At 35.7% G+C, this 26,413-nt stretch overlaps 1 protein-coding gene across 1 annotated transcript in view; it reads left to right on the forward strand.

The window, feature by feature from the left end:
- The window catches only part of LOC105229831 (mucin-19), a 101,143-nt gene that overhangs the window by 57,688 nt on the left and 17,042 nt on the right, over positions 1-26,413 (forward strand). The window lies entirely within an intron of this gene.

The raw sequence follows: 26,413 nt of genomic DNA on the forward strand, positions 1-26,413 counted from the left end.
TTCTTATTTTTCTCTTTATTTCTTATACTTCTCCATAAACTTAATTGTGAGTATAAAAATATGAAATTAAAAATAATTTTCGTACAATCAAAAAGCGAAGTGTTGCCAATAAAATCTATTTCATGTGTCACTAAAAAACACAGTTAATCATTTTACATAACTTCCAGTGTGATAAACCAAAAAAGACAGACAATATTTTTGCAGACGCGCAGAGTGTGAGCCGGAGTTCGTCCGCCGCTCACCCCCCTCGAAATCGTGATATGGTTTGCCCAAACATTATGGTACCTGCTGTCATTACTTGAACGGTTGTAGTAGTTGTTGTAGAAGAGTCAACGAACTGGAACACCGTGATGACGATGATAGACAAACAGAGAATGGAAGAGTACAAGCCCACATACTCACATACATACAGACATAGAAATGCATCAACTCGCATACATTGTTGGATTTGGATGAGTGCATCGGCATGTGTGTGTGTGCTTGTGTTGCTTGTTTGCGGCTCAAATCACATAAAAGTATTTTACAGTTAGTGCAGCAGACAGTTTAATTTGTTGTTGCGCATAAATGCAGTCATATTTTGTATTTGTGTTTACATATTCATACATACCCTGCGGAAAATTCATTGCATAGATACTTTGACATTACAAATCTTTTATATAGTTATATGTGGGCAAAAGTTAGTCAGTAATTTGCTTAACTATGAGAAAAATATATCTTATATAGCTGACTCTCCTTAGGCTTCAAAATATGTAACGGATGACCCAAGTAGAGGTACTTTTTCAATAGCCTTTTTTGACAGATCGCGCATGTGTCAAGCTGTCATGTTATTTTTGTTCAGTATTTTATCATTACAAACCGTTCAACTGTAAAGAATGTGTTTCGCGTGCTTCGTTCAAGTTATGATCAACATAATCGGCCTACTGAGTGTGCTATTTGCAACACCAACATCCATCTTGAGACCCAGCATTCATTACTGGATAATATTCGACCGAATATACCACGTCCAGCACGCAGTAAAGAAACTATAGCAGCCGTAGCTGAAAATGTAGACGAAACCACTTCCCACACATCGCAGCAATCAACGATTTTATTGAGAGAAGACTTCAATGAACAGCTAATTTCACGTTTTGCGCCCGTCGATTGGCGGCCACCAAGATCGTGTGATACTCGTATTGCACCGTTAGACAAAAAATTTAAAATGAAATTGCAAAATTCGAGGTCTAAATTTTCCGTCACTTGAAAAGGACCTCAAATTTTTTTTTTTATTTTTTTTTTTTTTTTTTGAAATTTCTGATTTTTTTTTAAATAAAGTATCGCCAATTAGCATTCCGACAGGGCACATGCCTGCAAGTGCACATACAGTTATGCCGGCACAAATGCAGTTCAAATGAGTAGCAACGCTGGACAGCTGGTTTGCATCTCTCCCACATGCACACACACACAAACTTACTTGCATCGCACATTCGTCCATGGTCATGTGGCAAAGCCAAGGCATTGGACCCATTGTCACACCGGACGAGCGCCAACACATTGGGCCACAGCTACCATGCATGTGGTGGTGTGTGTTTGTATGCAAAATTGAAATGTAAATGTCGCCAACGCTGTGGAGGGCAATGACAATAACAAATACATAAAGCAGCCACTTTGTGGCATGGTAATTTATTGTTTGTATTGGCTCGGTTTGGTGTGATTTCGTTCGCCTCTGCTTGACTTTACATGCACTTATTGTTGTTGTTGTTTTTGCAATTATCGTTATTGCTCTTGTTGTTGTTGTTGGCGATGATGCAGGAAACGCATTTGCCGCCATTAACTGAGTACTCGTACCCGATAGAATTTGCAAAAAGCAGCAACACTCAACAATAACAACAACAAGCAACTCAACTTATTGAACTTCATCGTGCACACACGCACTCGTTTCGTCTAACACATACTCATCCCCCTCGATATAATATTTTAATGCATAAAAGTTGCAATATAATTCTATAAGTCATCGTCGCTGCAACGGCGACAACGGTCGTGCCCCCCGACGGCAGTTGTGGTACTCTTTTGCTGGTTGTGATGTCGGTGTCTGCCGGGCCTGTCTGCTTCTCGCTCTAGTTTTTGTCGCCAAGTTCAATTGGTTACAATAAAGCTTTTTCGTGTCGATTTTTTTTTTGATTTGTTTTTGTTTTTCAATGTCTCTATAGAACGCATTTTATTTTGTGCATTTCATCAGCTGTATTCAGTTGCAAATTCGAAGCTACGAATATGTCCGTAAAGTTTAAGTTTATAACCAACTTAACTGCACGGCTTAGCAAAAATATTTTTTTTTTATATTAAAATTTAATATTTTATTTTTGTAATATTAAAAAACAAACATTGTTTAGATGAGAATTTTTTTCGCAAAAACAAAAAATATTTTTATAAAAAAAATATATATATTTACAAATATTTTAGAAGAAATGACGAGGTTTTCAATATGGACGCTACAATAGTTACAAAAGTTTTTTTTTTTTTTAATAAAACGGGATATTAATGAAATTCTTTATTTCTATGAAGTGCATTCGATGACATTATGTATGCAACTCGATTTTTTGTTGCATGGCCACGACGTGTATGCTTGCTCCAGACGCTGAACCCAATTTTCGACGGCATAAATCGGCCGATACTGCTGCGTTTTCACGTTCTACATTCGTAATATAGTTCATCAATCATCGCTGGCTTGTTGGCATAGACCATAGACTTGGCGTAGCCCCACAGGAAATAATTTAACGGCGTCAAAGGGTAGAAAAGGATGGATAAGTTTCGGCAAAATCTAAAGGGGTCGGGTTTAAAAGTGGTCGATTTAGTATAGAATACCCCATATATACAAATATTTTATAAGATTTTTTTAGAAAAAATTGATTGTGACATTCGCTGTGTGACTTGTAGCGCCGTCCTGTTGGATCCATATTTTGTCCAAGTCCATATCATCCAATTCGGGCCAGAAATATGCGGTTATCATTGAGCGGTAGCGATACCCATTCACAGTAACGTGCCGGTCTTGATCATCACAAATGACGCCGCCGTTCCATAAAACGCACCAAACCGTAATTATTTCGGAATGCAATGGTGACTCATGGAGTTCGTGTCGACTGCTGCCTGACCAATAATACATATTTTGCTTATGGGCGAATCATTCAACCAGAAATGAGTCTCATCGCTGAAGATGATTTTTCGATGAAAATCCGGATCATTTTCAAGTTGTTGCTCAGCCCAATTCACGAACATACGACGATTCTGGTGGTCAAGCGGCTTCAGTTCTTGCGTCAATTTGATCTTGTAAGGATGTAAGCCAAGATCTTTTCGCAAAATGCTCCGCAACAACGTCACAGAGATGCCCATTACCGCTTGAGAACGGCGTGTGAGAGACTGCTTTGGATCTTCCTCAATTGATGCGCTAGCCGGCAGCAATATTCTCGACACTACGGGCACTTCTTTGTCTCACTGGCACGGAAAAATTTTATACTGTGCCTGTAGATTCACATTTTTCCACTAGCCGCTCAATTGTTAATCTGACAGGACGATTATGAAGACCATAAATTGGACGTAGCGCTCTTAAAAGGCCACTGTCTCCGAATTTCGGTAGTAAATTTTAATAATTTCGACTCGTTGTTGGATCGTATATCTTTCCATGATGAAATGACAAACCTTACTGAAGAGAAATGTCAAAAGAGCGGGAAAAAATATGACGTCGTTTGCTGTCCCTATCGGTCTACTTTTGTAGCATCCCTATTGAAAAACCCGTTATGAAAAAACTTTTTTATTTGACGAAATCTTCACAAAATTTGGCATGAAATTGTCCACAGTAAGGGTATAGTCTCCGAACAAATTGTTCAGATTAAACTACTATAGCATTTAGCTGCCATACAACCTGAACGATCAAAGTAAAATTCTTTCAGCAAAAAGAAGATGTCCAATCGTGGTCATAGTTGCGTTGCTTATTTTAAAACCGCCTCCAAAAGTAACATTGTTTTCTAACTAAAATAAACACATTAAATCAACCAATGAAATTACTCGCCATTCACCACAATGCGCTAAAGTACCATGTAATGTCAATATTTTTTAGATTCACCCCTTTCATAGCCATTAATGCGACAATTGTCACAAACGGCAAGCAATGCCACCTACAACGGAGTGTGAGGCTTGTCTCGCCAAATCGATTTTTATCTTTATTTATATGAAATCAAGCAGGCGTGCGTTACTGCAAATATTTGTAGGCACTTCGATTGTAGGACGTTAACACTTCTGCGGTCGGCTGCGAAGTTCACGCTAAAGAACAAAGTTTTGCCACCGAAGAGTGGCTGCCAATATAGTATGTACATACAATATTTAAATGTCACTGTAATGTCAATGTAAATGTTTCACTAAACTCATATCGCTTACATAGTTAAGGTGATTCGAGTGATTCAGGCTTTTCTGAATGTTGCAGGAGGCAGTAACGGCAATCAGCTTGAAATCTCAGCTACTAATTATGCTTGATTCACCTTCGACCTGCTAAGGTGCTTGAAAGCCGGAAATATACAATATATTTTTCTACTAATTTCTACTAAAAGCGTGGCAAACAGCCAATGCCGACACGTCAAACACTTATAAAGCAATTATTTATATGAAAAATTTTCAAAATAATAACCAAACAATCATATTGACCGAAGCCACACGAACCACATGCACACACACACACAAAGCAATCTGGCTTTGAGCACTCGCTGTTTGCCGTCACAATATAAATTATACAATTGTTTAACTGTTTATTTATGCATCGAATGTTATTTTAATGGCAAACCAAACTGTTGCCCCATTCAGAGCGCCTCACGGCAGTCCTCTCCCATTTATGTGCCGGCTCGATAGTAAGTGTTTATTTAACATATTTTTACTCACCGCACACAATCTAAGCGCATGTGTGTGTGCGAGCGTGCGCCTGTCTACTCGCCGGTGTTTAGTGTGTAGGCAAATAAATGCTCCCAAGTGGTGCATGGAGCCTGGTAATTTATGCACACGTGCTGCCGGCCGACCATCCTACCATCTTCGCCCCACCTACACACACACATTTACATATGTATTTATGCACATCGCCTGCAGCGCACGCCTTCCCTTACGTTACCTACCTACCTACTCGTTTATGCATTAGCCTATATTTTTCACACACTCGTAATGCTTATAAATGAATTTACATACATTATTGCCATGAAGCACCGGAAAAAAATGAGAAATGCTAAGTAAACATCGGTGCGTTGACAGTAGTTGTTTTTGTTTTGTGTGTCTGCATGACATTAGTTGTCGGTCGTTCGATTCGAAATGCGTTGGCTATTTATTGATGTTCGATAACTGTTGGACGTCGCCGCTTATTTGTTTGTGTAGCATTTCGCTTTTGACAGCCCTTAGAGCCACGTAGTGCTTAGCTACATATGTATGTGTGTTTGTATGTATGTCGGCAGTATAATTCCGGTAGCTGCATTCAAGGTGTTATTTAATGTGTTATTTTGCCTTTGACGCATCTAATCAAGTTAATTATAGTTATTTTGTTAATGCAAGGTTGTTTTTCGGTAGCTAATGGAGCGGCCACTGTAAGAAGAAAAAATCATTTAAGGTACTCAATAAAAGTTTGGAGCGCAATGGTGGAATTGTGGGACAAATTGATGTTAATGGATACCTTATTGCCAGCTATTTGTGAAAGTGAAATATAATGACTGCATTTAACTTAAAATTATTGGAAAACAGCTCGAAATAATATATCTTCCTTTCATTTTCTGGAGTGTGCTTTATTTTTGTCCCCAAGTATGCACTTAATCAAGTTAAAAGCGGCGTCCAAAGTGAACTGAAATAATAATTAATAATTAATTTATTATTTTCATTTTTACAAATGTATCATATAATAATATTGGTTATGAAATACGTCATAACAGCATTAAATTTTCTTCACATAATTAATTATTTATGCCAATTGTCTATTATAGTCTATATCTATCAAACATTAGACTGCGTTTTTTTAACATTTTTTCCTTCCAGTCTTTGTTTGCGTTAAATCCTACTTTAGCGGTGTTTCAATTCATCCCATGCAAGAATTAGACCTGTCTAGAGCTCACTGACCCGAAAGCTTCGATACCACAGCGAATTGGAATAACAATTGTTTCCCCATTTCCCCCTATTCTACTAATTTAATAATTTTTTTAGGCCTGAAAGTGCTTTTTAAAGGGTAATATCAGCTTGCATGTCAGAAAATCCAGTTTTTTCGTGATTTTTTATTTAATAAAAGGAAGAAAAATTATGTATTTCAGTGATCCATGATTTATTTTAAAAACTTTGGGATTTCCTACCTCCCGTAGCCGATCTCTAGAAGAACATATGAAAAAGATTTTTCAAAAAATCTAAAAAATAGTTTTGGAGATACAGCCTTAAGAACTTGACCTCTTGAGGCAGGCTAATGCGCCATCTTTAAACGCTTTTTTCTCAGAACTGTGTTTTTGAAGTCTGTTGGCAAGATTTTTCGAGAACTACTCAACAGATCGTCATGAAATTTTACACAGGTCTTTGCGATTCAATTCTTAAAGATTTGGACGAAGAACTTTTTTTCGATTACATCTATTTGAAAAAAAATTTCGATTACAACTATTTGAACCGAAATTTGCATATTTTTGTAAAAATGTCTGCTAGAAGTTCTATTTTCATTTTTTTTTTTCGTGTCCAAGTTCCAAGTTAAGGTTTTAAGCGGTTACATTGGTTTCACAGTTTCAAAAAATCAAAAAAAAAATTTTTTATCTTATTAAATTCTATAACATTTCTAGAATATTGTCCTAAATTTTCAAGTTGATCTGATCAATACTTTCGGAGATACAACCCTGAGAACTTGTGCGCTCGAGGCAATATAGGCTAAGTGCGCCGTCTTTAACGCGTTTTTCTCGAAACTGTGTTTTTAAAGTCGGTTGTCAAGATTTCTCGCGAACTACTCAACCGATCTTGATGAAATTTTACACAGGTCTTCGAGATATCATTTACAAGGTCTTGAACGAAGGATTTTCTTTTTTTTTAATTACAACTATTAAAAAAAAAAAAAATGTCGAGAAATTTTCATCGAAATTTGCATTTTTTTATAAAACGTCTGCTAAAAATCCAATTTTCATTTTTTTTCTTTTTCCTTCGTCCAATACCCAGTTTATTGTCTTTACTAAAACACGTATTTTTTATTTTTATTTCTGATGATCCTGAAAGAAGTTCTGCTGACAACGCAGATGCACCTTTTTTCCGAGGGACTGCCGGAAATGGCGTCGTAATGACTGCCATTTTGATATTTTTTTTTTGAAAATTTTACAAAATGTTTACTAAATATGAGTCTTTTAAATAAAAAAAAATTCATTAAAATATTTTATTTTTTATATGTAAAAAAAAATTATTGAAAAAAGGCCGTTTTTTGCCCGAGGAAACCCATGTAACCCCTTAACTAGAACATGAATTTTTTCACTTTAGAGGATCTATAGGAGTTAGCTTGCCAAAAATGATGAAAAAATGCTGTTTTTACCCGAGGAAACCCACGTAACCCCATAAAATTATTTCAAAGCGAAAAAAAATATGAAAGGATCGACTAAGTATATATTTTGATTTTGGCGACTTCCCAAAATAGAGTTTTTTTATTTACACTTCAGAGTGGCTTAAAAATCGAAATTATCAAAAATCTTATTTCTACGATCATTACCTCACAAATATATCTGAGAAGGTCGTGTGAAAATTTTTCAAATCACACGGTCCAGTCGTTTGGAAAAAAATTTTCCTTCGAATCTAGAGCAGACTGACACGAAAGCTTCCGGTAAAAGGGAAACCATTTTTTTTCTTCATCTACCAATTTAATCGTGCTTATAGAAACCAAAAGTGTACTTAATCTACAAAAAATATATTTTTTTTTTCAACTCTTGGGCTCGCTTAAACGCATAATAAAAAAAATTCCTAAAAAAAATGTGGAGTGGATATCAATAAAGATTTAGAAAAGTTTTCCATTAAAAATTTGTTGATAAAAAATTTTTAAAATTTTACTTACACCTTATACCAACTTATTTCTCTGTCTCCTTCTGTTGTAGGTGGTAATTTGTATAAATATTTGTTTCCCGGTTATGTAGACCTGAATGCCTGTAATCAGCTGTTGATTTATTCAAACTTCTTCATAATAGCACCCACTTTGCTCTTTAATGCCAATCGTTCTATAAAAAAAAGCAAAAACAAAAACAGCTATTGCGCCCCAGTCCCTTTCATGGTGCCATCTAAGCTGTATCCAATGAGTTCCAAAAACAAAAAAAACCAATTGATTATGGTATTAGTCATTTCTACAAAAAAGTATTAGCAACATGCCATTGTTATGTCACACTTGTGCACTTTAGTTCTATTTAAGTAAGTACATGTATGTATGTATGTATGTACTCATATCACGAAGAGTTTCGATAGCTTATTTTATAAATGCTTTTAGTGCATATGCCAATCATTGTATGCTAATTTACCTATACCACATACACATACTTAGCTATTCATGCCACAAATGATCAATTAATCACCAACATTTGTGACATGTTGACAATTATTTTCCATTTCATCGAAACACTGTTGCATAGTGACCAATGTCGACAGCACTACCTCACCTGTAAAGGAACACAACTTTACATACAATATATTGAACGATGATGATGACCAACAGACACTTTGTGATGTACCTGTGGTTCGTAGAGCGTTGCCACCTGCCAGCAGCGGCGCACCCCCAGCCACGTGCATCGATTTCCAACTAACCTAATTTCATTGCCATTACAACTTATACCTCTTTAGATAGGTACATACATATGTATGTTATTACCGTTCCAGGCTTTCATAGAGCACTTTAACGGTAAAAGCTAAAAACCAATACCCCCTCTCTCTCATATATTGCCACATAGAATTGCGCATATTCCTGTTGACTCCCGTTTTCGGTTTTGTAAGTGTTGTGTCTCAATGCCTGCTGCCATTATTATCTACTTTTTATGTATCTCAATGTGGGTATTTGCTTGTAAAGGCTTCCCTATCGAACTTGAACTCAATTAAGTGTGCTCTAAAAAGTTGTTTCCTTTTCGCTCTCGTTTCCTTACTTAGAAATTCCCTTTCTTCCTATCGTCGCTTTATACATTTTATTATTATGTATTTTCTTATGCCCTCGTTTTTTGTCGGATTTGTTTTTTTTTTTATGCCTGGCACATTTTTTTTTCACCACCCGGCTGGCTGTGCGCTTCCTCCCTTCCATCTGCGTGGCATTTATGTAAGTATGCAATGACTTAATGTCAATAAATGCATCGAGTGTGAGTGGAAGTATTTTATTTATGAGCTAGAAGCTGTTGCATGCTTTTCGAGGGGGCGGCGGTCTTGGTGGCTCCGCCGTTCAGGGAAGTTCGTGTACTGGCAGGAAGTGTTTTTAGTTTTCCATTGTCGTTACATATTTCGTTTTATACCCTGAACAGGATATATTTTTGGAAGTAATATATGGGAACTAATAAGTCAGTTTTTGAGATATCAATCTGAAATTTCGCAAAAGCTCTTTTCTCTTCAAGATGCTCCTTATTTGTCGGAATCACCGCTATCATACAAAATCGTCAAACAAAATCAAGTCCTTGTATGGAAACTTTTTTATTTTAGAAGTTATCTTCACGAAATTTGGCATGGATTATTATCTGAGGTAATACTACAATATCTGAACAAATTATTCAAATAGGACCACTATAACATATAGCTGTCATACAAAATTATCAGTAAAAATCAAGTCCTTGTATGGAAAACTTTTTTATTTTAGAAGTTGTCTTCACGAAATTTGGCAGGGCTTGTTAGCTGAGGTAATACTACAATATCTGAACAAATTTTTCAAATAGGACCATTATAGCATATAGCTGCCATACAAAGTGATCGTTCAAAATTAAGTCCTTGCATGGAAAACTTTTTTATTTTGGAAGTTATCTTCACGAAATTTGGCATGGATTGTTATCTGAGGCAATACTACAATGTCTGAACAAATTATTAAAAAAGAGCCACTTTAGCATATAGCTGCCATACAAACTGACCGTTTATATAGGGTATAGGGTATATATTATATTTTGAGTGCGCCAAAGTTAACGTTTTTCTTGTTCTACTTTATAATGTCATGTTTATATATTTGTGTATGCGCGTTGTCACAATTCAAATGTCATCGCACAAGTACTCGTTCGTTTGCTCGTAAATTTTCTAAAGATTTATTTTTAGTTATTGTTTTAAAGGGCAGGCACAACTTGCAACAAATCCTCAATTCGTGCACTAGCAGACATACATATGTATGTAAGTTTGTAAATATGTGTATACATGCAACAAAATCACTCCACGTCACTTTTATCTGCCTCGCGTTGCTCGTTTTGTCAGCAACTGTCGCTATTTTATTCATCAATGTCTTGTTGCAACAGATGCACCAGTTTTTCACTGAGCCGTACATCCGCGCGCGCCTATAAATGTATTTACAATGCTGCGAAACGTGCTGCTTATGAATCATAATGCTTACAAATATATGATATTTGTATGTATGTATGTATGAGTATGAGGTGGGCATACTCATGCTCTTGGCAGCAATTCTTCTTTCGGTTTTTAGTGCTCAATTCCGGGTTCAATTCAATTTGGTGCGCTCACTCACTCTCCTGTTGCCGTGTGCCGCTTTATTGTGCCCCATTGGATTTATTGAAAATATTCCTTACATTTATGTGCATTATTTATGACCAGGTACATGTGTCCCCCTTTTGAGTACACTTTCATTCAATTGCACATTTGTCCATTCATATATTTCGTGGCTGCTTGCTACTCATTATTGTGCCACGGTTGTCAGCCAATGCTGCCTTTTATGTAGCATGGTAGGCTGGAAAATTTCATAAATTGTGTAGACTTCAAAAACTTGTAACACTTTGCTGTAACAGGTGGTCTCCAAGCAATAGAAATGCAACCCTGATTGTTTTTTTTTTATATTTAATACCTTCTTAATCAGAACTGATGACAATATTATTATTCCGTTTAGCTTTCTCCTAGTCAAGTTTGTTTTCTTTTCATAAATAAAATAGTTTTTTTCCATAGCGCCACCTGGCGACCATAAGTGATTAAGTAGAAGTCTTGAAAAACAAAATTGAAAACTTAGACTAGTCACAAATAAATTCTCCCTAATATAACTTTAGCTTTGCTTTCTCCAGACTGGATAAGGAAGCGATGCAAACCGGTCTGGTAGTGAACGAGGGTAAGACGAAATCCTGTCATCGAACAAACAGTCGTCGCACTTGCGACTTGACTCCACGTCACTGTTGACTGTCATAACTTCGAAGTCGTACATAATTTCGTCTATATTTGAACCAACATTAAAACCAACAACAACGCCAGCCCCGAAATCCAACACAGAACAACTCTTGAGACAGGTAACAGGTGCTACAAAGACCAAACTATCGACGAACTAAGACCAAACAGTACAAGTCACTCATCATCCCCGTCCTGCCATATGGTGCAGAGGCATGGACGATGACAACATCTGATGAGTCGACGCTACTATCTATGGTCATTTGCTCATTGGCAACATTGATACAGTTCAGTGAATTAAGAGACAGCGGCTGTGCTGGCTAGGTCTTGTCGGCCGAATGGACGAAAATACACCACCTCGAAGAGTATTCGACACAGTACCCACCGGGGGAAGCAGAGAAAGAGGAATATCTCCACTCCGTTTGAAAGACCAGGCAGAGAAGGACCTTGCTGCACTTGGAATCTCCAATTAATAGTAAAGAAAAAGAAGAATATACCCTCCGACATAATCTAACCCAGATTGGTTGGTGAACCAACCAACATCGACAGCTATATGGTATAGTAACTCGATATCGGCGATACCGACCATCCATTCCCCACCACCCACCACTGTCTAAAGCATCACTTTTTCACTGTACTTTCTAATGAATGTGGGCATGTGTATGAATTGCTTTATGCTGCGACGGCATAATCAACGCGAATATTATCGACCACAGAGCACGTACTATCAGAACCACTGACGTTGCTGCACTCCAATAGTCGTCCAACACTCCCTCAAACTTACAAATGTATTTGACACATGCGAAAAAAATTCACTTTTTTAATAAATAGATACACAAAAACCACACGAAACATGCATGCGAAAGCAGCGGAATGGAGTCAGATCAAGAGCCAGAGCCTGCCTGCTGCTAACGGCAAAGGAACACAACGCAATGCGCGACAAAGGAAAAGTTTGCTTAATAACATGCATCAACAGCTGCTGATGTTGTTGTCGGAGGCAGCGGCACTGTGACATCCTGGCTGGCATATTTGTCGTACGTGGCTGGCAAGCCAACGAAAAACAACACAACTCGCCCCCAAACATACTACTCTGCCGCAGACACAATGCGTTCTAGAAGAAAAGATTTTTTCCCCCACAAAGTCGGCAAAAAAGCGCTCTGCACGCCATCTTGATTTTGTCTGTCCTGTTAAGTAAGTGTGTGTGTGTATATGTGCATATGCCCTGTCGTGACGCGGCTGCTGACTAGTTGGCTGACTAAGCACACAATGCTTGCTCACTCGCTGGCAAGAGTGGGTCGTGGTTAAGGTGTGAGGCGCAAATTTCAATAGTCATTTTCAACAGTTTCCAACGGCAGTTGTGTTTGAGCACGTGTGTGTGTTCCGCTTTGGCAATCGGCTCCTGAAGTCCTTCAACACTATCCTGCTGTCGGACTTGCTGACTCTGCGAATGTTGACCGCTTCTCCGGCCATACCTGCGCCTATCACCGTGTTTTCCATTAACTATGCATTGCTTGCTGATGCGTTGTTGCTGCTATTGTTGCCGCTTTTGTTGAATTCATTGTTTGCGCGTATTTTTGCTTTATCGATGTGTATTTACTTGAAATTCGCCAATTGAACGAGTTTGTGGTGAATACTCTTGGAAGAACAATTGCAGAGCATCCATCACGCAGTGGTCAGTTGGGAGGGGAAGTTATCGACATATCGATTTCAACTTTTTTAAGTGTGATGGTATTTCAATAGTGCTTGGAAAGGTGAGAATATATTTCTTAAAATAGGTTTTCCTCTCTAAAAGTGTGGTTAGGTGCTTGATCTTTTTCTGTAAAATTAATCGAATTCACAAATAAAATAACGCATTCCCAACTTTTTTGAACAATTATATTAAACTTTATGAGGAATTGCTATCTAAATCGAACTCAAAATGTTTCGTCGGGAGTCGAAATTTTTTATTATTATTTTTTTTTTTAAGTTATTCATATATACATATTTGTCCGACGCATTCTGGATTATTACAAATGTCAAAGAGGGTCTGCTCGAAAATTTTCTTATTAGCATTAAAAAGAAAGTAAGAGCTCGCTTAATTTATTTGCTATTGTATGGAGGAGAATTAGCTGGAAACGTTCAGTCACTTTCTCCTCTCTAGTCCACGCTTTTTCACGACTGAGGCTGAAACAGTCTTACCTTCGGGAAACAGACATCAGCCGTCTCAACAAATTTGCATTTCAGCTGAGGCCTTAAACAAGTAGAAAAAAATCATTGTCACACTTGTATTGACCCAAAACGATGTCATATTACAGGTGACAACAAAGAATTTCAGAAATTATTAGCGATCCTCACCCTGACATAAAATAAGATGTCTTATTAGAAATGACGACCAAATCCAACCCAATTTAATATCGCGCCATACGTCCTTTGCCTGCAAAGCTGCATTTTGGACCTTGTAGGATCAAGCCTCTTGAAATAGAATCCTCTTTGATCTTCTAAGATACTGACATGAAAAATTAGTTAACACATCTTCGCTACTTTAATCTCTGCCAATGTATAAAAAGTTTCTCTTATGTTCTACACACCTGCGAAACCAGTATGTTACACGCTACAACGGCTGATTACGCCGATTCGCCTATTTGCCATTGTTCCCGCTGTCATTTGTGCATATCTTTATTCCGTTCTTATTTGTTGTTGTACCTTTTGACGACCCACGAAACGCTCTCTCGTGTCTAACTTGCTGACATTTCGGCGAGATGGCATCGACAGATTTGTTGTGCTGTTAAATAGATGGTGTGGTTACGTCTGAGCGCGCACATACAACTCACTTGACAGTGTCGCGCGATGAACAAGCAAATCGCTTGATGCTCCACCGCAAGAAACCGCCATACTACTACATATGTATATACTCCTCGTATGCATATTCATACGATTGTCTATCGAATGCTGTGGCTTTTGCTGTTATTTAGATACACACGAGTACTGTTGCTGTTGTTGTTAGTGTTGTTAGCGAGCTTGTTGACACACAGCCCGTCATTCAGACGGAAAGAAAAGAAGGTGTGTACGCGCCTGTGAATATGTACATAGCTATTGAGAGATACTTGCTCGAGACACTGATTTTATTTTATTTTTCATTTTTTCGCTTTTGCTGCCTTCCGTTCTTTCTGAGTTAGCTAGCTACGTGATAATTGTATCTGGCACCAAATCTTTATTTGTTGCTCGTTCTTCCTTTCTTTACACATTGTTCTTTGCCGTGTGCGCTTAGTTCTCACGCTCGATTTAACGCATAAAATTATTCAATAAACATGTTTATTTAATTTCCGATAAAATCGCGCATATCTATTGCCAATACGTGGGCTATGAACAGTGTCAATAAAACACTCGTTTGCGCGACTTCAAGTCGTTAAATTAATTGAAGTGCTGCCTGACTGCCGAGCCCTAGTTTTGTTTTTGTTATTGGCTTGTTGTTTGATTTTATATTTAATGTGTTTACAAATACTTACATATTTGTTTTTTTTTTGTATTTGTATTGTTTTTGAATCTTTAAACATTTTTTTATTTTTTAATTTTTTTTTTTTTAATTTAATTTTTTTTTTTTGAAATTTATTTTTTTTTTTGGAATTTTAAATTTCTTTTAATGTATATTTCCGATTTAGTGACAGCCCTACGATCCATTTCCGTTGTTGCTACTCCAAATTTAGTTTCTTATATCGGATTTTCGATCGATTTAAATCAAACACCTCCGCTTGCAGAAACTAAAGCAACCTTTTTTGTCTATGTTTTGACTCCTTCCGTCCGCTTTTCTCTGATTCCGACATATTGCTTGTGACATTATCAATTTATGCATAAGTTTCTTGAGCAGTAAAAGTGTTTTTCCCCTTTCTGTCCTTTGTTTATAAAAGTTTTAATAGTTTGCTGTCGTTAGAAATAAAAGACCCAAATCAAAAAGCAATTCATGCAAGGAAACCAACTCTCCATTTTCACATTACACTAACTCATTTCCGTATACCAAAAAATTATTGGTTATCCATGTGCCCTATTTTTGCCTGATTTCTTCTATTTTTGACATTTCTTGCTACCCAAAAGTAGTGCAGCGCGCGGCAAAGCTGGTTGGTTTTCGTTGAGTGCTACTTCCTCCTCCTCCCCCTTGCCGACGTGATTCATGTTTATACTCCGTGAAATTGTCAAGGGTTGTTTCTTATCGTTTACCATAATCACCAGCCTCCACCACACATCACCATTCTCAGCGACACAACGTCGTCGTGGTCGTCGTCACTTTCGGCAGCAAACTCTCTCTCTATCTTCATCAGTGCCTCTCAAATTATTTGATATACACTTTAGTGTTGTTTGTTTGACTCTCACAATGTTTTTCTATGAGTATATTTAACCTAGCGACAAAAGAATAATATAACTTTACCACTTCAGAAATGTACACCACACGCAACATACATAAGTAGGTATGTACATATGTATGTATGCTCTCCTTTCTCTTAATCTCTTGCAACTTGCCCTGACTTTCATTAATGTTAACTGTAATATTGATGAACAGAAAGTTATTTCAGCACGTACAACTCATCGAAGTTTAGTTCTAAACTTTTGTGAAATGCTTCTACCAATGTCTACACACACACACACCACTCCTTCGTGTTAGCTTTTAGTAACTGCACACACACAAACATCTACATAAGTACAGATTTTTACCTGTTTAGACACACATCTATCCGATTTTGATTAGCAGCGTTAACAGCAAATATCAAAAAACCGGAATCACTGACAACAAACCTTCGCTATTTGAGCTCTACGTATGCGCACATGTACATACATACACACACACATTGTATGTCATGCCGGAGCGGTAGCGGCGAAGAGAGGCTCGCAGTCGAAACGCATTGAGAGGCGAACGCAAACGCAGGGCATTAATCTCATTGCAATACGTCTAACATCATTTCCATGCCAGAACAATAACCAACAACAGCGTATGTTTTTGCTTTTGCTGTTGTTGCACGTGAGAAATGTGTAAGAGCCACACATACACATATGTACATACATGCATCCTCATAGTACATTTCGCTTTTTAACATTTTTGTGAATTCTTTGCCAACATTCAACTCATTTTTTGGTATAGTCGATTTAACCGGCGCAGCGTTGCCAGATTGATGGTCGCAGTGCATTTTTGGTGATGAGGGCTGGTAGATGATTTTTTCTATTATATACTTATGAATGTATATTATAGATAGATATAAATAATACCGAAAATAATTGAAATGTTATTAAATTAAGCGGTCAGTAGGGTAATCTTTTTTCAAAAATAATTTTTTTTTGCATTTTCTGTTCCCTTATACCCTTAAAATTAATATAGAAACCCACTTTACCATTGGAAGATTTCGAAAAAGGTCCAAAAATATTAATACCGCTCGAAGTTCGGAGCGCTCGGAGTGCACACCTGGCACTTTCAACGCGGTTTTCTTAAAACACACTTTTTTGAACTGATGGATATGATTCCGGTCGAACTACTCAACCGATTTGTTATTTTTTTTTTATTATAAATATTCATCGATTTTGATTTTTGACAAAACGGCGCTTTCAAAAGAAATATTTTTGAGAGATTGATATTGGAGATGAAAAAATTTAGCAAGCCTGACTGAGTCAAGTATAAGTTTACAATTCAACTTGATATGAAAAATTGTTAATTTTAGTAACTAAAAATATATATTAATTATCTGGCAACGCCATCAATTTTTGTGCGCGCGCTCTGTTGATATGCTTAAGCCATGTCGCACTGTTGTTACTATTAAATAATGTTGTTACTATTTTTGCGTTAGTCGGTTCGCATATGGTGTTGCCACTGACACTGCCGCGCACTGCTGCTTCATGCTTCTGCTGTTGCATGCTTTCCGACTAAACGAATGTATCTACATATGTTTGTATGCGTGTATATCGGCGTTAGCTTGTGTGTTTGCCGTTGCTCTCTGGGCTAAGTGATTTTACGTGTATGGCGCACCACACGTACGAATACGGATACCGAATATGTTGACTGAATGTTTCTTTTATTTCATTTCATTTCACTTCGTTTCGTATACAACAAATATATACATACGTACCTTTTTTCGTCACTTCCTTTTTACCACACCGTTCTTATAACGTTGACTTTGCATGTATGTATGTGTTTACGTGTGTGTTTGTACTGTTTACGGCTGCTGCTGTCATGTTGTTGTGCTGTTGTTGTGTGTTGTTTGGTTGGTTGGTTGACTGGCTGGTCGGTCGGTCGGTTCTCCCTTCTGTTGTTGTATACATTAATCGAGTATTTGGCTGTTATTGCTGAGATCTTTTTTGTATGCTGATGGCAACGATGAGAACGTCGAATGTCGCCGCCGATGACGACTACGACGACGACGGGATATGAAATTTTTTGTGTGGTTAGCCTGAATAGTATTACGTGCCGGGGAGCAATGAATGGCAGCAAAATTCTATTTGTCTCGTCGTCAATGCCGTCGCGTGTAATATAAATTTTTATATGTGCTTTATTTATTTGTTGTTGGTGCTTGTGCACAATCTATATGAATGCGCGATATCGAAATAATATACATATACACAAGTTGCAAGCCAAAAACAACAACAAATACATGCAGTGTAAATGTTGTAACAAATAATAGAAGAATATATGGAAAAATAAAATAAAATAAATAAATAGTGAAAATACAGAGAAATATAAAATAAACTAAAATGTGTTAAAGTGCACCCGTGCGACATAGGAATAGAAAAAAATATCTTTCGAGATATCGGTAAAGTGTAGTGATGTGCCGTACTGTATGTGTGTGTGTGCGGCAGTGGTGAGGTGAATGAAAAGAAATTGAGTCGGCAGCTTTTTCGTCCATAAGCGAGCAATAAAAGCGATGTTATTGAATTTATAATTAAAAGATAATGAAATGCAAATTTGATTTGTGGCAAAAGTAGATCAACACAAGGTACACAAACAAAAATGAAAATAAGTAAATAAAATAAGAGAAGCGAAGCGAAGAAATATTATTTACTCTCAACAAATGTAGCGTTAAATGTGTGTGCATGTAGTGTGTGTATGAAGCGCAGTCAAAAAAATAAATGTGTATGTGCATATTGATTAAAAAATAATTATATAAAATAAACACACTTAAGTGAGTGGAAAAACATTGAAACAAAAAAAAACACATGAAAAGAAAGTAATAAATAAATAGAAAAGTGAAATTAAGTGTGCCTCCTCATAAACAAAAGTCGAATAAAAATTAACAAAAAAATTAAAAAAAAAAATACTTTCAAAGCAGTCACTTTTCAAATTTAGTTTTGTGAACTCAAATATTTCAAAATTTTTCCGCAATTCTATAGTGAGTATTAAAGAGGTGTAAAAATGTTATTTATATACAAAAATCTAACCAGAATGCTAACTATCTTAATACACATACATACATATTGTTTATATGTTTGTATGTATGCATACATTCGTAAAAATCTAAATATCTATAGTTAATCTTCGACGCATAGGCTGGAAATGTTGATGGCACAAAGACCAAAAACTAACAACCACAATAATAGCATAACAGCAGGAGCAGCCGTAACAACAATAGCAACTACAACAACAGTGACATTTACAGTCGATGTCAATAGTAATATAGCTGCTAACAAAAGTGGCGACAAGAACAAAAACAGATATAGATACATTTTTCCCCATTAGGTTTTTTCGGCATTTGTACACATGTACACACATATTCATACTTATATAGAGGGATACAAACGGTGCGCGCGTGTGACGGTGTATGCATAAGTGTTCCGTCATGTTTGTTTCCTATCACATTTTTGTTCTGTGATTCTTCAACAAACTCAACATCATTATTAACACTATCTAAGCATCATTATTAGCTTGATCACCATCATCATCATCAGCTTCAACGTTAATGCTGAAGTTTTGGTTGTTTGACTGTTTGTATGTTTAGTTTTTGTTATTGTTAGTGTTGTATATTCAATGGGCTTTGTGGCCGCTAAAGTCAACGACTGTTGTGTTGAACTGTTAGTGTTTGCAAGTTGTTGTTGTTGCCAGAATTGGAGTTGCTATTAATATGCTGAGCTGGTGTTTTGAGATTTTTTCTTACAGTTGTTGTTATTGCTAGCTTTATTGGCTATTACTGGTTACCATTTGCCTTAGCAGCTAAGCGCTTTTGGTCATTTTGTTGCTTGGCTCTGTTGATAAATAGCAACAAATATGATAAATAGCTAGAGTTTTGAACTTTTTTGTTTTGCGGTCTTCAAGTGCAGCCTGTTGTCATTATTAAACAGATTAATCGCTGCTTTACACTATCAATATAACTACTTGGGTGTTTATATTTTAATTACATACATACCAAAACACTTCTACTAATTTAATTTCATTTATTGTTTTGATCCTTGTGCATCTTTTGTTGCTGCACAAATGCCATTCTATCAAAAAATTTGGCTTCTTAGCATTTTTCTCATTTTTGGTATGAGTTTTTCTCTATACTTGTTATTGTAACTTCATTTATTTGCATCATTTGTCCACTCTCGTTACCTTTGTTGTTTTTGTTTCTGTTCTGGTTTAGTTTCGATTTTCCAAACAATTCCACTCTACCAACTGTCTCTGTTATTTATTTGTCGAAGATGGTCACCTTTTCACACCGCGCAGTCACTTTTCTCATACTCTCATTTCTCTCGCAAAGTGTTGCCAGTGGATTAAATTTTAGCCCATACTTTTAACAAAAAATGTAACAACCTGTGTTGAGAAGTAGTTTTATATGCATTTTATTGCTACATTATTTGTTTATATGATTGGAAATCTACTTTATAGAACTTTTTTCTTTAATTTTTTAGGCTTTAACAGCATTGTTAGTGACATAATAATAAATAATTAAATGAACAGTTAATCAAGAGTTTCAAAATAATAATAAAAAATATAATATTTTAACAAAAACATTATAGCAGATAACTGCTGTAAAAAACAAATCCAATAAATGATAAATCAAAAGGAAGTCCTTAGATAAATAAATGAGGATTGCACTGCGGCCTTAGGTCTATTGTGCCCTTATATGGAAAACTTAATAAATTAAATATTTTGTTGTACAATGTATCTGAATGCTTCTAAAAATAAAAAAATAACATTGTCATCACCTCAATCAGATGCTATCATAAACTTTACTGTGTATAAAAAAATTTACACTAAAAATAATGTACTTCTATAAAACTTTCCACTATGGTATATGGCAACACCACGCTCACTTCACTGTCATGTGTTTTGGTATCTGTTTTGCTACGAAGAGCGGAATTAAGCAGGTGACAGTTTTGCCGCCTAGTTAACTTTGTGCATTTGTAGTTGTCAGTGGATACATTTTTAACCTTATCTAAAAAGGATATCAAGCAAGTGCGCAACCCACAGCTGCAATCCCTCTTCATTCATATTTTCACACGAATCTTTGCTTTTTCTGTGTGGATACATGCTAACATAATTCACAAGGGAAAATTAAGCCAAAGATTGCCTGCCCAAAATGTCATAAACCGTTTATAAACGGTCTTACTCATACAATATAAGCACATATGTATGTGTGTAGTACATACGCGCTCGAATTACACATTTAATCGTTGCTTTGCACTAGAACGAACACACGTTTCTCGTACCCTATTTTCTGCCAGTCTACTTCATTTTTGTGCTGTTTTTTTATTTTTATTAACACCAAAAGGAAAAGTTTCAAAAGAGCGCGCAAAATGTGGCAATTACTTTATAACCATTTATTTATGCCCAAGCATCGTTCGTGAAATATAATTTCAGTGTTAATGACACACAATGTGTCAGTGAGTTGGTGGGGTCGACCGAGTGCGCCGACGAACATTGTGTTTTGCTTATCGCTTGCGGTTAAGATTTTGAATTTTGTACACTCTTTTTGATATTCAGAAAGAAAGATTACATTTTAGCTCGCTTTTTTGTGGATATTTACAGTTAATTTTATTTTTTTTTTAAGTTTATGCGGTTTTTTCTTATTTACTGCAATCATATTTTACTTTATTTTGAATTTACAATTATGTATGTACATATGCGATTGGCATTGGCAAAATGCCGTATCATTCCGTCAACACGCCTTCCCACTTGACGTCGTGCGGTACTGGCGTGCGTATGCATTGTTATATTTATAGTTGGAAATTTTGTTTAACTATTTCTGTAGATATTTGAATATTTAAGTGTATTTTGTACTTATCACGCCATAACTTATGCATGACGTCTCATTATCTGGCCTGCCAGCGTAGGCCTGTGCTATTTGCATAGCTGACAAGCACATCTCTAAATGTACATACCTATTTAATTGAGTTGTAATGAAGTTAATTATACATATACATATATGTAGATATGCATGTATGTATATATGTATGTATAAGAAAGTTAAAGGCTTAATCACATGATTTGCAATTAACTGGCCTAATTCATTTACTCGGTCATCAGTGGGAATCTTGATCACGTGCTGAACTTTCACAATTAAGACATTTGATTTTTTCAGTGTGTATGCAAGTGTATTAAAGTAGCTATTGAAAATGATGTGAAGTTACAAACTTTATCAAGGTTTAATTGAAAACTTTTTGAACTTCTTAGAAGAGAGAAAATTAATCTAACAAATTTTATTATGAAACACACGTCTGCTAGATCGTCGTTAACTAATTCTGATTGCATTTGACAACTTGGTCTGTTTTACTGACACTAAAGTGACAGGAGTTTACAAATTTTAGCCGCATGACAGCTTAATGTCAGTAACATGTTATTTGATGATGCCAATAACAGATAATAGGACAGCTTAAAACTTATTTTTAGTTTCCTTCAATAACTTTGAATGCAATATATAACTTGTCAAGTGAAATTCAATGTAAAACAGTTAAAAAAAATTTTCAAGCTATTTTTATGGGTTATATCTAGAATTGCATACTGAAACTAGAATACCATTAACAAGCCTTCAAGAACTTGATTTTAATTGGATAGTTTGTATGGCAATGCAACTCCGAATGGAGCAAATTGTTTGGAGAGTGTAGCGTTCCAATTTCATTAAGATACCTGGCAAATAAAAAAGCTTTCCATACAAGGTCATGATTGATCAATTTATACGACAGCTGTATCCTATAGTGACCCAATATTTTATAAACAGACGGACATTGCTAATGGATTCAGCTCGTCGCGCTAATCATTTATATTCATATCCCTTCAACACTGTCTGCTGTTTTTTAGAAACTTAATAGCAAACTTATTATATGTACAGGGTATTTTTAAGGAATACCACAGTTACATAAGTTCCCTTTCGCTCCAAGAGCAACAAAAAAACTCAAAATTATAGACTCGAGTTTTCGTGATAAACCAATCAATTCGCACAAATATTTTGCTTTACAACCAAATCAGTCACGAATTGTGCATCACATCAATTGTAATAGGCTAACGAGCACTGTATAATACAATACCTGAGCACGGCAATCAGTAGTAAGCTTGAGCATGTGCTAATTGGCTTATGTTTGCATTAAAGGAAAATAAATAAAATGACTACTAAAGTGAATGCATAATTAAGCGTTTTTCTTTAATGCTGTTTTTCCTCAAAAAAAGTTATCCTGTTTTTCATTTCTTTATACATATGTATGTATATACATATTTACATACATAAATCGCGTTATTATAACTTTTTGTATGGGTTTGAATAGCGAGATAGCCCTAAAAATGCAAAATTTCATTTTCAAACTTAAAAAATTGAAATTTGACCATTTTTGTAAAATAAATAATGTGTTTCAAAAAGCTTCACTTTTGAAGCAAATTTCCGCTTTATTTAATTTTATTTTTGTGACTCAAACTCATATTTTCTTAATAGAAAAACTGCTTACAAAATTTGGAAAAAAATTTTTGAACACTCTAATATTTTAAACCGACTTAGTTTGCGAGTATTTCGTTTTATTAATGAAACAGATTAATACCGCCTTTTTCAGTCAAGCCCCCTGCCTATACTAATAATGAAAAATACCAAAATTATTGATTACGGAAAGAAGTGGTCGTAAAATTTCCATAGGTGTTAGTTAATTCCCAGAAATCTAAATAACTCAATTTTACTTGAGTGGCTAAATTCATAAATCTAATCATATATCCGGTGCGGCGTATGTTTGCAGTCAGTGTTAGAGGCGTTAATACGATTTGAAAACATATCACATAAGGGTTACATTTACTGTTAACATGCTTTGGACACAATTAACAGAACAACTGCTTTACTCACCGTCACCGCTAAACAATAGTTCGTGCGTATTTCATTGTGACTTGCAGTTAGATTGAGCCTTATCTAACAATTCAAATATACTCGTATCTTAACTAACCCTAATAAAAATACGCAAGTTCTGAAGTGTAACAAATTCACCTGATAAACGTGAGCAAGCACATGTCCAACTTATGATCCAAATTTAGCTCCCCACTAACTGTGTATTTCTTTTTTACGTTTATTACGCACTATTTTAAAGTGGTCATTATATATTTCTTACTTAACACTAGCTATTCGCTCTTTAATAGTTTTACCCACACCCGTTAGCCCACCGCCGCAAATGCCTTATTAACAAAACAAACAGAAATCCAAGTCGTTACACTGAACTTGGCAGCACTCTTACACAGAGAAAATGGCGGTAAACATGACACGCCACCCAACACACCATACCACACCACATCAGAACACATCAGCGGCAATGAAGGGCACACCACACCACATCATTGCTAACAGCCAGCAGTAAAAAGTGGGCGCGTCACATCACCTATTGTACGGCATACTTGCTTTTGTTTACACTTATCATTGAGACGCTTGAATTGCAAGCAATTTTGTGTGTTTGACGCTCCGACGCAGAAGTAACATTAAATGAGCTTTACCGCGGCTGAGCGGCTATGAATGAATTAAATACTTAAACGGGTGCGAAAGCCTAGCAACGAAAAAAGACCACTTTGCTGACGGTCTTTGAATTTACAATTCCATTTACATAACCTCAAAGTGTTTCACCTACAAAGCATGCCGTGCGCTCACTTGGCGCTTGGGGGCCTCTTCAAAGCAATGCTGAAAGTGCTTAAGATGTACCTGCATACAAACATACATACGCATTAATTTGGAAAATCAAAGTAAACGCTTTGTTGTCCTTTGGTGGGGATGACTCGTCTGTGCGCACAAACTGGGGAAATACCGTTTAATAGCAGGCCCATAAAAAAAATTGTATATCCATATATTTAACGCATAAATCGGCTGAATAAGAAGTAATACGCTTTTAACCACCCAAATCGGCATTTATATATTATTGTTTATTTTTCTTTTTTTTTCTTTTTTTGTATTTTTTTTGTAATTTTTTTTTTGTTTCTTTTTTTTGTGTTAAAACACTTGTTCACATACGAATGATTCGTTCGAATCACTTTTTAGTTCGTTCATTGGCTTTTTGTTAATAGCCGCCATTAACGCCAGTGCCATTTGTAATTGTTGTTTTAGTAGCGATTTAGCGTCATTAAAATTATTGCTTACTTAAGTATGTGTATCTATAGAAGTAATTTGCTTTCTTAAGTGATTTGTTATTTTTTCGATTTATGCCTACTTTGCGACTTATTTTATTCATATTTCACGCGGGCTCTTACATTTTCATTATTGTTATTATTATTCTCGACACTTGTGTAACACTTTATTGTTCTCACTTTAATTACACCGTAACACGAAACACGCTTTTTGACCAAATATCCGTGGCCGCCGTGAAGGCGGTTCACTAGACTCGTCAGATTTTTTTCTTATTGATTTTTTTGGTTTATATGTACATACATATGTATGTGTGTATTAATCTTAACAATTCTTTAGGCAAACAAACCAAACGAACGATAAATTCGCTTGCGTGCTCTATGCAAATAAGCATTGATGCATTGAGAATTCTCAATTATATTTTCTTTTCGTGCTCTTCTCGAATTTATTTTTAGCTTTTATTTATTTTTACTCATACTTTGTTATTCATTTTTGTAGCTTTTGGTGGATTTGCATGTGCATACACACATGCATACATATGTATGTATGTACATATTTTGCATTTCGATTGTCACAAACACCTGCAACTTAGGTCACAATATTTTGGTTCACTCACATTTTAAATATATTAATTTACTAAATTTTGACGATTTGGCAAAACATCTGTTAACTGCGCGTTTTAAAGAAAATGTTAATAACCTTTCAAGGGCTATTCACTCTCACTAAGCAAATTTTATTTGATTTTATGAGTACATTGTATAAAGGTGATTACTCATCTTTTTTATGCATTTGTTGTCACCATTAATTTTAATGGATGTTTGACGTGAGCACTGTCAATTTGAAAGCCGTGCATCAGCTGATCATTAAATGTAGTTTGGTGTTAACAACTGATTTTGTTAAAATATTAATACATTTTATATATTAAGTGTAGACGGAATGCATATACCGCCAATAAAGAAAACGGAATGCAATTTCTTACTTAGTGTTAATATTATTTAAAATTTTTCTCATATGTGGTCTGTAATTTAAGATAAGATAAATAAATGAAGATTGCACTGCGACCTAGGGTCTATTGTGCCCTCTGCAATTAAAGACAAATGGTATTAATCGCTTCGGATTTGACTTTTCGTTTAATGTGTAATCTTTTAACATTAAAAATCATAACATATTTTCAAATAATGCATTAAAGTGCAAATAAATTGAATTAAATATTGGCTCTATAACTAATTTTATTCTAAAAATAACCGTTTTGTTCTCCGAAAGTGATGCCCTTGTCCGGATAAAATATGTGTCATCTCCGCTAACATAGAATCGGCTGTTGTGGGAATTGGGTTTTATAACTATATTCTTGATTATTAGTCATTTGTTCCAATATTCCATATATGCACTGAATATTTAGCTGAAATACATCATATTTTGGTGGAAGTTTATGGTGAACGTGCTTTAACTAAGCGAACGTGCCAAAAGATCTTTTTTTTTTCAATATATAATTATATAGAATAATTAAGTATATATATTCGATATTTATTGAGAATAATGAATCATCCTTACATATTCTCCACTCAGTTAACATATATTCCAGCAAATTGCTGATTTTTCAG

Source organism: Bactrocera dorsalis, chromosome 2 (assembly GCF_023373825.1).
Source record: "Bactrocera dorsalis isolate Fly_Bdor chromosome 2, ASM2337382v1, whole genome shotgun sequence".
NCBI classification, from domain to species: domain Eukaryota; kingdom Metazoa; phylum Arthropoda; class Insecta; order Diptera; family Tephritidae; genus Bactrocera; species Bactrocera dorsalis.